This window comes from Lathyrus oleraceus, chromosome 7 (genome assembly GCF_024323335.1).
Source record: "Lathyrus oleraceus cultivar Zhongwan6 chromosome 7, CAAS_Psat_ZW6_1.0, whole genome shotgun sequence".
NCBI classification, from domain to species: domain Eukaryota; kingdom Viridiplantae; phylum Streptophyta; class Magnoliopsida; order Fabales; family Fabaceae; genus Lathyrus; species Lathyrus oleraceus.
Window position 1 is genome coordinate 188,348,960 of NC_066585.1, and position 14,277 is coordinate 188,363,236.

Consider the following 14,277-nt stretch of genomic DNA (forward strand, 5'->3'; position numbering starts at 1 on the left):
ATCTCTCTAAGATTCTTCTACAACATTGATCATTTGTGAAGCTGTTATTTTGAACCTGTGACTTGTGGAATTCATCTGTTGCATGGGCTATTTTGAAGAAGATCATGAAGTGGATAAGCTTGGATGAGGCCATCTTTATTTGATGCCTTTGCTCTTCAAGATTGATATAATTGTGCATTTGTGTGTTGTTTGATTCTAAAAAGTCCAAGGGAATTCTGGGTTTCTATTGACATACTTGTCTATTGGATTGCTACCCATTTGGTCAGATCTTTTCAACTCTAAACTTTTAAATTTTTGTGCATAGGGTAGTCTCTTCATCTTCTCCCCATTTATTTAATTTCAAAATCTCTCCCTCCATTTTTCAAAACTTCTTTGTGTGAACTACTTTTGTTCTAAACTTTGACCATTTTTTTTACAAAAAGATAGAAACTTTGGCCTTATGCCATTGCATTTTCAAACTTTTTTCCTTAAATCAAACTTGTAAATGAATTTAACTATACTTGACTTAAAATTTCAAAAAGCCAAAAAAGAACTAACCCATTCAAATCATTTTAGGCCTTTGTGCCTTTAAAACTTAAATTTTGTTAAAATCAACACACTCATTTTGAAATTTGTAGCACAAACTACGAGGTTTTGATCCCTCATTTTTATGTTGGTACGTAGGCACAAGACCGAAGGTCTTGTCAAACACAAAAATATAATTAATGAATTTTTTTCTCATCCCCCCATTCTATTTGCTTGTAAACATCACTTTGTACAAAATACATATGCACACAAAAAGGGCTCCCTAGGAGTACCTAGGACACTTTGGGTGCTAACACCTTCCCTCTGTGTAACCAACCCCCTTACTTGTGATCTCTGATTTTTTATTAGTTTTTATTTGAAAACTTCTTATTATTTGGGTTTTGTTCGTACTTTTTCCCTTTTCCCTTGGAAATAATAAAAGCGCGGTGGCGACTCTTGTTAATTGATCTCTAGCTTGTCAATAGCTTGATGATCATGAATTTCCCGCTACATTCTCTCCGAGATTTGTTCTTGAGAGTATCCAGTAAATTTTAAGAGTTTTTAATAGGTTGAACTCTTGAACCCCCTTATACAAGAATTATAATTTTTTGGGCTAACTTTCAACCAAACAGCGAACAACAGAGAGAAGCGGTTAGTTCTAACACACCATATATATATATGTCTAGAATAATACATAGTGGTGTTATAAATATGGTATATGAACATCATACATAAGCATCGAAATTAACATAAGTATTAGTACAAGGAAAAAAGGTGAAAGTGTCATGGCCAAAAATACAACATCAAGAGTACTAATACATAAACTCTAGAGGAAAAATGCTAAGGAGCTCAAAACACAACATATGACATGCCACAAAAACATCCTCAAGCTGACTAAGACATATTACCATTGCCTTTGTCCTTCCTCGAGCAACCTGAAAAAGATTAAGATTATTAAGGTGCTATTACTAAATCTCAGTGAGTCCTAATATCTTATGGGCCACTCGGTTCTACAAGGTGCATAATCATATACAGATTAACCACTGATATGTGGTTTTCTTACTTACGAATCGAGGAATGCATAAATATCACATAATATCAATTGGAAATCCCTTGAATACCCAATTCCAAAATCACTAACTCGTATCAAATTTAGCACAACCATATATACATACATGTACCCGCGTACGAGAAAATCCTGAAGTATTGAACGCGTCTTACTAGGCCATACAAGCACATCCTTGATGAGTAACCAAGTTCCTAGTGTCAAGAGACTTGCACAAGCTCATTGCACAATGAGTCAAGCGAGTAACCAAGCGATTTACGCCTAAGTGGCTACACGAGCCCATCTGTGATGAGTAACTAAGGACCATTTCTTATATGGCAGCATGAACCCATTATTCATCATTACATTTGTGAGTTACCCGCAAGTGAAAAAACGCCTACATGAATGTACGAGCCCACCGGGGGATAACGCTGACAAGTAACCAAGTAATTTTTCCTAAGTGGTAACACAAGCCTACCAGTGGTGAGTAACGAATTAGCATTGCCTATGTGGCGACACGACCCCACCATACTGATAATCTAGGTGAGTAGCCAAGTGAGTGTACACCTCATCATTCCCCACGATCCCACCATATCAAAAGCTCAAGTGTGTTAACGAAAAGAGAATTACCACCTAGTAATATATGCCCACTTCATATTCTAGTATATCCAAATAACTCATGTCCGAACATTCATCCAGAATGAAAGGACAACGTGGAAAGAAGTTTAAAGACACCATAGTCTCCACTAAGTTATAATGCTATGAGTTAGCTTTACAACACAAAAGAGGCACTCTATTCCGAGTTACATAACTAAAGTTATGAAGAAAATAGTTTTTGAACAAAAATATGCTTCATGATTCGAATCAAGTGTAAACATTGATTCAAATCAATTCAGTAAGTGGCGAGTCAGAATGCTATGATTCAAATCAAGTGCAAACTTTGATTCAAATTAAATAAGTCATTTGCAAAACAACATGCTATGATTCTAATCAATCCAGTCAATGCAATTCCGTGATTCAAATGAATTTAACCAGAGGCCAGCCAAAAAGGCTTCTCATTCGAATCAGAACTTCTTTGATTCGAATCAAACCTGCAAAACTCAATATTTTTGCATATTTCCATGATTTTCCTAATCCAGTCCAAAGGGAAACACACACAATTCAAATCCTAATGAGGTTAACATGTTAGAACAAGCCATGGATCAAACATGCATAAACAATTAAGGCATTTTCATGGAAATATTCTCACAACCACTTACATGATTCATGATAATATAAGAGTATTTATTCCAACCAGATTTGTTATACAAACCATTTCATCTCTTACATTCAACAATCATATTATGAATAAGAAACGTATTTCAAAATGCATGTGCAAATTATAACACCCTTGGAACATAAAATCATGTAGATGACATGCTTTATGAAATATCTCACAAAACCTTACCCCTCAAAATGCAATCCCAACAAATTCCTCAAGGTCCTATCTAAGGACACACCTGGATTACTCAGAATTGATGTTGAACTAAGAGGAAATTAGAGGATTGAAGCTGGTATTGATGCATGCAAAATGATGAAGTTGAAGTTGATTGCCTCTCCTTCTCCTCTTGCTTTCACGTTTCCACCCTTCCTCTCACTCTCCACAAATTTTTTTTTGGCAAGGCAATAATGAGGAGAAGAACAAGTTAGACATACCCCAAATTTCATTTAAGAGGTGACATGACCATAATGCCCTTTGTCTTCCTATTTGGCACAATTTCTAAAGAATTTCCAATTAGTAGAAATTATTACCACTAGTCTCCAAATTAATCACACTAATAAATCATTAGCGCAAATTAGTTGGTAGTTTTACCAGGGTGTTACATCTCCCCCCTAAATAGAATTCTCCCTCGAATTCAAAACTTAATAGAAAAATGAGGATAAAGTTCACACATCTCTGATTCAAGCTCCCACGTAGCTTCATCGGGATGCGAGTCCTCCCACAAAACCTTTACAAGAGGTATCTCCTTGTTCCTCAAGGATGTACTAGCATAATCTAAGATGTGTCTGGGTTGCGGTTGAAAATAAATGTCTGGTTCAACTTCAACCGTGTCTGAAAGTATAGGCTGGAAGTAATCTGACACAAACTTCTAAAGTTGTGATACGTGGAATATGTCATGTACCCCAATAGTGAAGGCAACAAAGTTAACTGATATACAACTTCCACTATCTGACTCATAATCTAGTAAGGTCCCACATACCTCAGACTAAGTCTGTGCGTGTGAAATTGTCCTATCATCTTCATCCTTAGGATAAATTTCAAAAACACATGGTCTCCTTCTTCAAACTCCAAGGGCCTCCTTCCCTGATCTGCATAACTTTTTTGACGATCTTGGGATTTCTTTATCTTTTCTTTGATCAACTTGATCTTTTTTATAGTCTCTTGGATTATCTCGGGTCTAAGAACTCCTTTCTTACCTACTTTTGACCAACATCGAAATTTCCTACTGTATAAAACTTCATATGGAGCCATTTCTATACTGGCATGGTAGTAATTGTTATACGCAAAATCCACCAAAGGAAAATGATCTTTCCAACTTCCACCACTTTCTAGGATACACACCCTTAACATGTCTTCTATAGTATGGATAATCCTTTTTGTTTGACCATCAAATTAATGGTGGTTAGCAGTACTCAAGTTCAAACTTATTTCCATTTCCCCATGGAATGCTTTCCAAAATCTTGAAGTAAACTTCAGATCTCTATATGATAAAATGCTTGATGGGACACCATGCAGTCGCACATCCTCTTCCACAAAAATCCTTACAAGATTAACCACCGTGTACATTGTCTTAACATGTAAGAAATGGGCTGACTTGGTCAATATGTCCATAATCACTCATGTGGAATCATGTCCTCCAAGAGTATGGGGTAATCCAACTATGAAATCCACGGAAAAATTGCCTCACTTCAACACTGCTATCTCTAATGGTTGCAAGATATCGCTTGGCCTCTGATGCTTCATTTTCACATGTTGACAAACCACAAACTGCACTATAAACTATGAAATGTCTCTCTTCGTACCGGGCCACCAAAAGTTCTTCTTCAAATCATGGTACATCTTCGTCGAACTAGGATGAATGGAGAACTTACTCTTATGAGCTTCATCTAGGATCAATCTCTTCAACCCCGTATCATTGGGTACACACATACTTTGCTTGAAAAGAAGAATTTCATCAGATACTCGAACGAAATCAGGAAGATATTCATTGGATTTCAACTCTACATCAGTCCACTGAGCTTGTCGAATCCTTTCCCATAAATCATTCTCAACACTCAGGTTACTAAAGAACACACCTGCTATAGTCCATTCAAACTAGAAATCAAGGTTCTAGAATTTCTCCATTAAGTCATATTCTAGCACCATTAGCTATGCGACCTAAATCTCTTTTCTACTCAATGCATCTGCCACCTTGGTAGCCTTTCTGGAATGATACTTCAGCTCGAAGTCATAATCCTTTAGATATTCCATCCATATCCACTAATACATATTTAGTTCCTTCTGATCAAAGAGGTATTTCAAGCTCTTATGGTCGCTGACATCTCGAAATGAACTCCATACAAATAGTGTCGCCACACCTTAAGTGCGAAAACAATGATAGCAAGTTCAAGGTTATGGGTATGATAGTTCTCTTCATGAGGTCTCAACTGCTGAGATGCATAAGCTACAACTTACCTATCTTGCATCAACACTCCACCCAATCCCTTCTTCGAGGCGTCACAAAAAACCTCGTAGGATTGATTCAGATCTGGAATTACCAACACTTGAGTAGTAGTCAACTTTTTCTTCAACCTCTAAAAACTCTTTTCACATTCCGAATCCCAACTGAAGAAAACTTCCTTCCTTTTAAGTCTTGTCAATGGTAACACCAACTTGGAAAACCCCATAATGAACCTCCGATAGTAACCTGCCAAGCTCAAGAAACTTCAAACTTTAGATGCATTCTTAGGTCATTCTCAATTCACCACAACTTCCACCTTGGAGGGATCCATGACTACACCTCCTCCAGATATAACATGACCAAGAAACTTCACTTTGGACATCCAAAAATCACACTTACTAAACTCTATGAACAACCGCTTCTCTCGAAGGATAGTTAACATAATCCTCAAGTGTTCCACATGTTATTTAAGAGTTTGGGAGTAAATCAATATGTCATCTATAAATATCACCATGAACTGGTCCAAATAAGGTTGGAACACCTGGTTCATGTAATTCATAAAGACAACAATAGCATTAGTTACTCCAAACGGCATAACCAAGAATTGATAATGGTCATACCACATCCTGAAAGCGGTCTTAGGTGTATCCAAACTCCTTAACCGAATTTGATGGTACCCTGACCTGAGATAAATCTTTGAGAACACACAAGCTCTTTTCAACTGATTTAGTAGGTCATCAACTCATGGCAAAGGATACTTGTTCTTTATAGTAACCTTGTTCAATTGGCAGTAGTCAATGCACAACCACATACTATTGTCTTTCTTCTTAACTAACGAAACCGGAACTCCCCAAAGAGAAACAATGGGCCTAATGAAATTCTTTTCTAGCAACTCTTCCAACTAGTTCTTCAATTCCCTTAACTCGACCGTAGACATTCAATATGGAGCAATAGAAACCGAAGTAGTTTTTGGAACAAGATCAATAAAGAACTCTGCTTCCCTTTCTGGTGGGAGAGAAGTGACATCCCCAGGAAAGATTTCAGAAAATTCACACATAACGGGAATTTCTAACACATTCGTCCTATCTTATGAATCCGTAGTGAGAATCAAAAGAAATGATTTCTCTTGTGCAAACAGATGATTGGCCATATTAATTGTACCTTCAACCAGCCTATCAATCATGTCAATTGGGGTAGTCTCTTCAGCAGGAATAAATATGGCCTTTTCCTTACAACTGATATACACTGAATTGTCGGATAACTAATATATTACCAATATCATGTCGATCTTCTTGAGTGGTATGCAAATAAAATCAATTAATAATTCACGACCTTTAAAATAAACAGAACAATTCCTACAGACCAACTAAGCTTGAACAATGTCATCCGTAGCAGAAGAAATAACCATTAGGTTAGGAAGAGTAATAACTTGAAACCCAAATCGGTGCACACACTTGTTAGAGATAAAAGAATGAGTGACTTCACTGTCCACTAACACAAATAAAGTTTGTTTATTCATAAAACACGTACCAACAACAAGATTTGTGTTACCCTTAGCCTTTACAGAATCTAAGGTATAAACTCGACCCATAGCTTTTCCTGGAGCACTCTGAACCAAATAATCTCTTGCCATGTGACTTGGAGCCTCACACTTGAAACACCTCAACTGACTTGACCTATAACTCCCATAATTCCTTCCTTTACGCTTATCACACTAAGGTGGTAGGGCTGACTGATCACCATAAGTCTGCTTCCTCTTTGATGGAAAGTTTATGGGTTTCTGATACTGAAACAATCTCCATTGCTCATTGTATCCTGACTTGTTTTGCTCTCTTTCCTCACGAATCCTCTTCAAGTTGTTCTTGATCATATAGCATTGCCTTAAACATTCAACATAAGTGGTAAATTCCCTCTGAGAAACACTGTGCATAATGTCTACCCTTAGCCCAAACAATAATTGATTTATCTTTCAAAGCTCATCTGGTGGATAAATTACCTGTCTAGAATAGGCAGCAATGTCCTCAAATTTCTCAATATATTCTGATACATACATGTTTCCTTGCTTGAACTGCTGAAACTCATGCTCCTTTTATGCATGCAGACATGTATGATAATACTTTTCAAGAAAGTCATCTTGAAATGTTGCCAATCCTTTAGAAGCATCTGAGAATTCAAATAGGCAGATACAATATCCCACCACCTACTAGTCGGTCTTTTCATCATTTGGGCCAGAAAGATTACTTTCTCCTCTCTAGTACAACATATGGTCTATAGCACTCTTTCCATACCAGATAACCAACCATGAGACGTTATTGAGTCTAAGCCACCAAGAAACTCGGGTGGTTTCATTATGAAGAATGCACAAAAGTTTGACCCTGTTTCATTTTGTGGAACTGGATGGGGTTGAGGTTGTCCCTACCTCTCCTACATCATATGCATCCTCAACTGACTCTATTGTTACATCTGTTGCAGTATCTGAGGCCATGGTACCTCCGCATAGTCCTAGGCCTTCTAGGACATCTGTGTTTATCATCCATTTCCCTGTTTGTCCTACACATGAAATTAAGTTGATTAGGCTCAATTCCATAAGTAAGATATAAGGAATCATGCTGAAAATTACACATATGAGGCAGAGTTGAATGGGATTATGATGTTTCATGGATAAGCCGAGAATCGACTTGCTCTGATACCAATTGTAACACTCCATACATATATGTCTAGAATAATACATAGTGGTGTTATAAATATGGTACATGAAAGTCATACATAAGCAGTAAAATTAACATAAGTATTAGTACAAGGAACAAAAGCCAAATTTGTCATGGAAAAAAATACAACATCAAGAGTACTAATATAGAAACTCTAGAAGAATAATTCTAAGGAGATCAAAACACAACGGGTGATATGTCACAGAAACATCCCGAAGCTAACTAAGACATTTTACCTTCGCCTTTGTCCTGCCTTGAGAAACTTGAAAAAGATTGAAAATATTGGGGTGAGATTACTAAATCTCAGTGAGTTCCCTATCTTATGGGTCCAATCGGCTCTACAAGGTGCATAATCATATATAGATAAACCATTGATCTGAGGTTTATTTACTTACCAATTCAGGAATGCACAAATATCACATAACATCAATTAGAAGTCCCTTAACTACCCAATTCCAAAATCACGAACTCATATCAAAGCTAGCACAACCATTTATGCATAATTGTACCCTTGTATGAGAGAATCCCAGAGTAGTGTACGCCTCATACTAAGCCACACAATCTCACCCTTGATGAGTAACCAAGTTCCTAAGGTCAAGAGACTTACATAAGCTTATCGCATGATGAGTCAGATGAGTAACCAAGTGATTTACGCCTAAGTGGATACATAAGCCCATTCGTGATGAGTAACCAAGTACCATTACATATATGGCGACACGAGCCCATCAATCATCAATACGCAAGCAAGTTACCTGCAAGTGCAAAAACACTTACATACAAGCCCACCGGGCGATAACACTGATGAGTAACCGCGTGATTTATGCCTAAGTGGCTACACAAGCCTGCTAGTGGTGAGTAACAAAGTGACATTGCCTATGTGACGACATGAACCCACCATACCAATAATCTAGGTGAGCCAAGTGAGTGTACGCCTCGTCAGGCCCCACTAGCTCATCATATCGATAGCTCAGGTGTGTTAACGGCAAGTAAATTACAATCTAGTAATACAGGCTCACTCTGCATTCTAGCATATCCAAACAAATCATGTTTGAACATTCAACAAAAAAAAACGGAAAATGGGAAAATTGGAAAGATACCATAGTATCCACTAAGTTATAGTTCTCAAAGTCAGCTTCACAACACAAAAGACGAAACTCCATTTCGAGTTACGTAACTCAAGTTACGAAGAAAATAGTTTTTGAACAAAAATCCGCTTCATGATTCGAATCAAGTGTAAGCTTTAATTCAAAGCAATTAAGTAAGTGGCGAGTCAGCATGCTATGATTTGAATAAAGTGTACAATTTGATTCAAATCAAATCAGCTAGTGGCAAACAATAGGCTATGATTCGAATCAATCCAGTCAGTGCAATTTTGTGATTTGAAACAATTTAACTAGAGGCCAGCCAAAAAGGCTTATGATTCGAATCAGAATCTCTCTAATTCGAATCAAACCTGTTAAATTCTAGATTTTTTTAATTTATATTTTTCATGATTTTCTCAATCTAATCTAAAGGTAAACACACACAATTCAAACCCTAATGAGGTTAACATGTTAGAACAAGTCATGGATCAAACATACATCAACATTTAAGGCATTTTCATGGAAATCTTCTCACAACCACTTACATGATTCATGATGATCTAAGAGTATCTATTCCAATTAGAGTTGTTATACAAACCATTTCATTTCTTACATGCAACAATCATATCATGAATAAGAACCTTATTTCAACATGCATGTATGAATTATGACACCTTTGGAACATAGAATCTAGTAGATGCCATGCTTTATGAAATATCTCATAAACCCTTACCCCTCAACATGCAATCCGGACAAATTCCCCAAGATCATATCTAAGGTCTCACCTGGATTACTCAAAATTGATGCTGAAAGAAGAGGAAATTAGAGGCTTGAAGTTGGTATTGATGCATGCAAAGTGATGAAGTTGAAGTTGATTGCCTTTCCTTCTCCTCTTGCTTCCATGTTTCCACCCTTCCTCTCACTCTCCATAATTTCTATTTTTTTGGAAAGGCAAGAATGAGGAGAAAAACAAGTTACACATACCCCAAATTTCATTTAAGAGGTTACATGACCATACTGCCCATTGTCTTCCTAATTGGCTCAATTTCTAAAGGATTGCGAATTAGTAGAAATTAATACCACTAGTCTCCCAACTAATTACATTAATAAAACATTAGCGCGTTAATAAGTTGGTAGTTGTACTGGGGTGTTAGATTAGTCTTCCTTCCAAACGATAGATTGAAACGATTAATCTTCTTTCTAAACAATAACTTGAAGTAGTTAGTCCCAAGTTATATCGAGATTTTACATGGGCTTATCTCGAACCAAGGTGAGATTTTAAACTGAGTTGAACTCATGAACCAAATCAGAGTTTTGAATAGGTTGACCACGGACCATTGAGATTTTATATCAGACTTATCATAAACCGATGCAAACTTTTAACTAGAATGAGCTCACAAACCGAACTTAGGTTTTTATCCGGATCACCACAAACTAAGTTGAGATTTTATATCGGGTTGATCTCAAACCAATGAAAACTTTTGAATGGGCTGAGCTTACGAACTGAACTAACGACTTAGAATCTAAATCCCCAAACCAAATCTTTTAAAGGATTTATATTTGAACCCAAAAAAACAATCCCTTACGGATAAATTATTCAACCAAGGTAAAAATGTTCCTAGGTGAATTTACAATACTACCTTCTAGAATTACAAAGATGTCTCACTAAACAAAAGAACTTTCTCAGAAGTACTACGACTAAATACAAGTGAGTGAAAGTTGAAAAATATTTTTAGAGAGAGTTTGACGTGAAAGATAAATTAATCAAAATTCTAGATGTGAAAATATGGAGGAAGGGACCTCTATTTATAGGTCAGAGGGTGGCACCAAAAAGGAAAATTTATTAGACCAAAATCAATGTGCCAATTGATTGGCATCTTGTTCCAAACGATTTCAAAAGGAATGATATGATATATATTATTTGTCGTTCACTAAGACACTATCCTAAACGATTAGGGACAACTTTTACACTGACCTAATCAATTGGGCATATGTGTCAATCGATTGGACAATATAAATTTTACCCAAATCATTTAGACAATTCCTAATTCAACTGACACAACTTCAATTTTTTTATAGAAATAGTTCTTTGAGAAAAATAGGCTTTAAAACATGTTTTTAGCGTGTGTGTGATTTAGTCGTATAACTTTACGAGCAAATGCCTTTTTCTTTTACAATACTGTTCACTCAGAAGCGATAGGGCGAACTTTCACATTTATTCTTTTTCATACTTTGAAGTTTCAAGACCTGTCAAGTAATCATATATTATAGACACTTGCTTGAATTTTACTTGGATATGAGGTTTTGAGTTATATTCCACTTAGGTGCCATTATCAGTGGATGTTTGTAGTGATCATTAAACCCATGGAACCCTACTTAGTCTGCTTGTATCTTTAACTGATTTTTATGTCTTATATTTAGTTGTCATCATTAACGGCATAGTCATTATTAAGAACATAAAAAACCTCCATAACCTGCAAAATATGATTCCACACTTAATAGTCAATTATTATTATTATTATTATTAGTATTATTATTATTATAATTATTATTATTATTATTATTAATTTATTCTTTTTTTAATAAAGTGATACTAATTAAGCTTTAGTATTAGATCTGTAAGTTGATTGCTATATGACAATATTATATTTTGATTAATTACTATAATCAATATAAAGTGATTAACTACATCAAACACGACTTTAAATTAATGACACTGCTTCCATAATCAGATATAGGAGCAGAAAAAAGAATCATTATATTATAAGATGATGAGAATCTAACATACAATCTACTATCAGGCCAATACCAAATTTTGAATCAGAAACAAGAGATTATCCCCAAAATATTAAGCGTACAACATACAGTGACAAATGGTATATTATCCTAAAAATCACTTAAGTAGAAGGAGACCACGAGGCAAACTCAAAATCATTAAACATACTAGAAAAAAGAACCATTGATGGAGGAGATGAGGAGAACGAAGATGAAGAGAACAAAGATGGGTCGAGTGTGAATGAAAAAAGAACAATGGTTTTTCGAACGAGGGAGAATGTAGAATATGAGGAGATGGGTTGCATATTTATCGTTTAAAGAAAACATTCTTGAATGGAGAACGTGTCTTTTATTTCACGGTTTAGAAAACCAACCACAAAAGAAATTACCGGTATGAGTTGCGGAACAATTTTCTCTCTTTAAGACGTTTCTCTCCAGGATAAAATAGCCTAATTTAATCATACGATCACTACTTGCATGGTATGTGATCGTTTCAGGAATACACCTTTTGATAGTGTTGAACTACTCGATCAAGGTGTGAAAATCACTTGTAATATCTGGATAAGTCTGTTGAACTACTCGAAAACAGAAAAGAAAAATATAGATGAAGTGAATATGGGAGAGAAGAGAGAGACTCCAGATTGTAAAATTTGGTGTGAATTGCAAGTGATGGCAAAGACGATATTTATAGCTGACGAACGAACCCGAATGGCGAAAAGTAGCAAATATTCACTTGGTCAACAATTCATTTGTTAACTCTTGGAGGGCAAACAAACTCAGTCAAAACTAGGTTAAGAATGAGTTTCTGTAAAGGACATGTCACCTTCGTATTAATTAATTAATTAATATTAATTAATTTCCATTTTTTAATTAATTAATAATAATTAATTTTCATCGAATTAGTTAAATTCATTTAATTAATTTTTCATCAATTTGGGTTCCAAAAAGTTAAATGGTCAAGACCCAAGCCCAAGTTCGGACCGGACCGAACCGAGCCGAGCTAGCCGATCGGACGGACAACGGCTGCACGCGCGTGTGTGATTGTGGCTTGATGGTGTATCCTCACTCCTTTTCAAATTTGGGTACCCCTTGGGGCCCAACCCAATTTTCCCACTTGGAATATATATAAGCACTATTAATATGTGTTGTCCTTCCTATGCGGGACTAACATATTTTTTTCTCAAATTCACTTCCGTTCATACTAGATCTTACTTGTGCTCATTTACTATCAATTTAATGTAAATTAATTCTTCCAAGTTCTTACTCCAAATTTCATCACTCCAAGAATTCCAACAATCCCCCACTTGAATTTAAGAATGTAATTTTAGAAGTAACATCAAACGTTTCTAAGATTATGCATAACCAAAGGTGTCTACCACTTAAACCTCCGCGTAACAGGTAGGAATCTGATTCAACAAGAGTGACACAATTGTCTTGAACTCTATATCATACATCAAACTCACACGCAACCTTTTCTATGTATTCTAATAGTCCGTGCTTTAATAGCCTTGCACGTGTATCCTGGTTTAGTGAAGGCTCTAGGATTCTGCCTTAGAATTCCACAGGAAACGATCTAAGTTACACAATCACATATGTGAGTCTGTCAAGAGTACTCTTGTAGCCTAGGTACGCCCTCATACAGATTATAGATTTCATTAAGAGTTTCTATTATTTCATCATCTTCTCGCTTCAGGAGTCATGCTTATCTCATTTACTCTAGCATGATCACCTCATATGGCTAACAACTTATTATTATCCCTTGAACTCATTTCTTGGGATCTCCAATCATTTAGGTCGGGTTACCATCATGAGCAAATTATTTTTCTATAGGCATTATTCCCATCTTATTGGATGTATTATAGACTCTCTCTCTAGCTAATCCTTTCGTCAAAGGATCTGCTAAATTTTCATCAGTTTGTACATGACACTCTTACAAGTCCTTTAGATATACAGTCTCTAACAATGATGTGCTTTCTTTTAATTTGACATCTTTTACCATTATAATAATGACTCTTAATTTTTACAATAGTCGCGGTACTATCGTAGTGGATCAACATAGTTGTCATCGATTTTTCTCACACAGGTATCTCAGATAGCAAGCATCTTAACCAACTTGCTTAGTAGTCGCTAATGATATCATCTTAGACTCCATCGTAGACTGAGCCAGGATAATCCGTTTCTTTGATTTCCAAGATATAACTCCTCCGACTATATTGAATATATAGCCACTAGTTGCTTTGGAATCATATGATAAGGTATTCCAATATGCACCATTGTATCCTTCAAGTGAAACAGGAAATATCTTATAATACAAACCGAGATTTACAGTTTTTTTTAAGATACCGCATGACTCATTCAATAGCTTGCCAATGCTCATTACTCGGTCTACTAGTAAACTTGCACAACAATCATATGACATATGCAATGTCGGGTCTAGTACAATCAATGACATACCTAATACT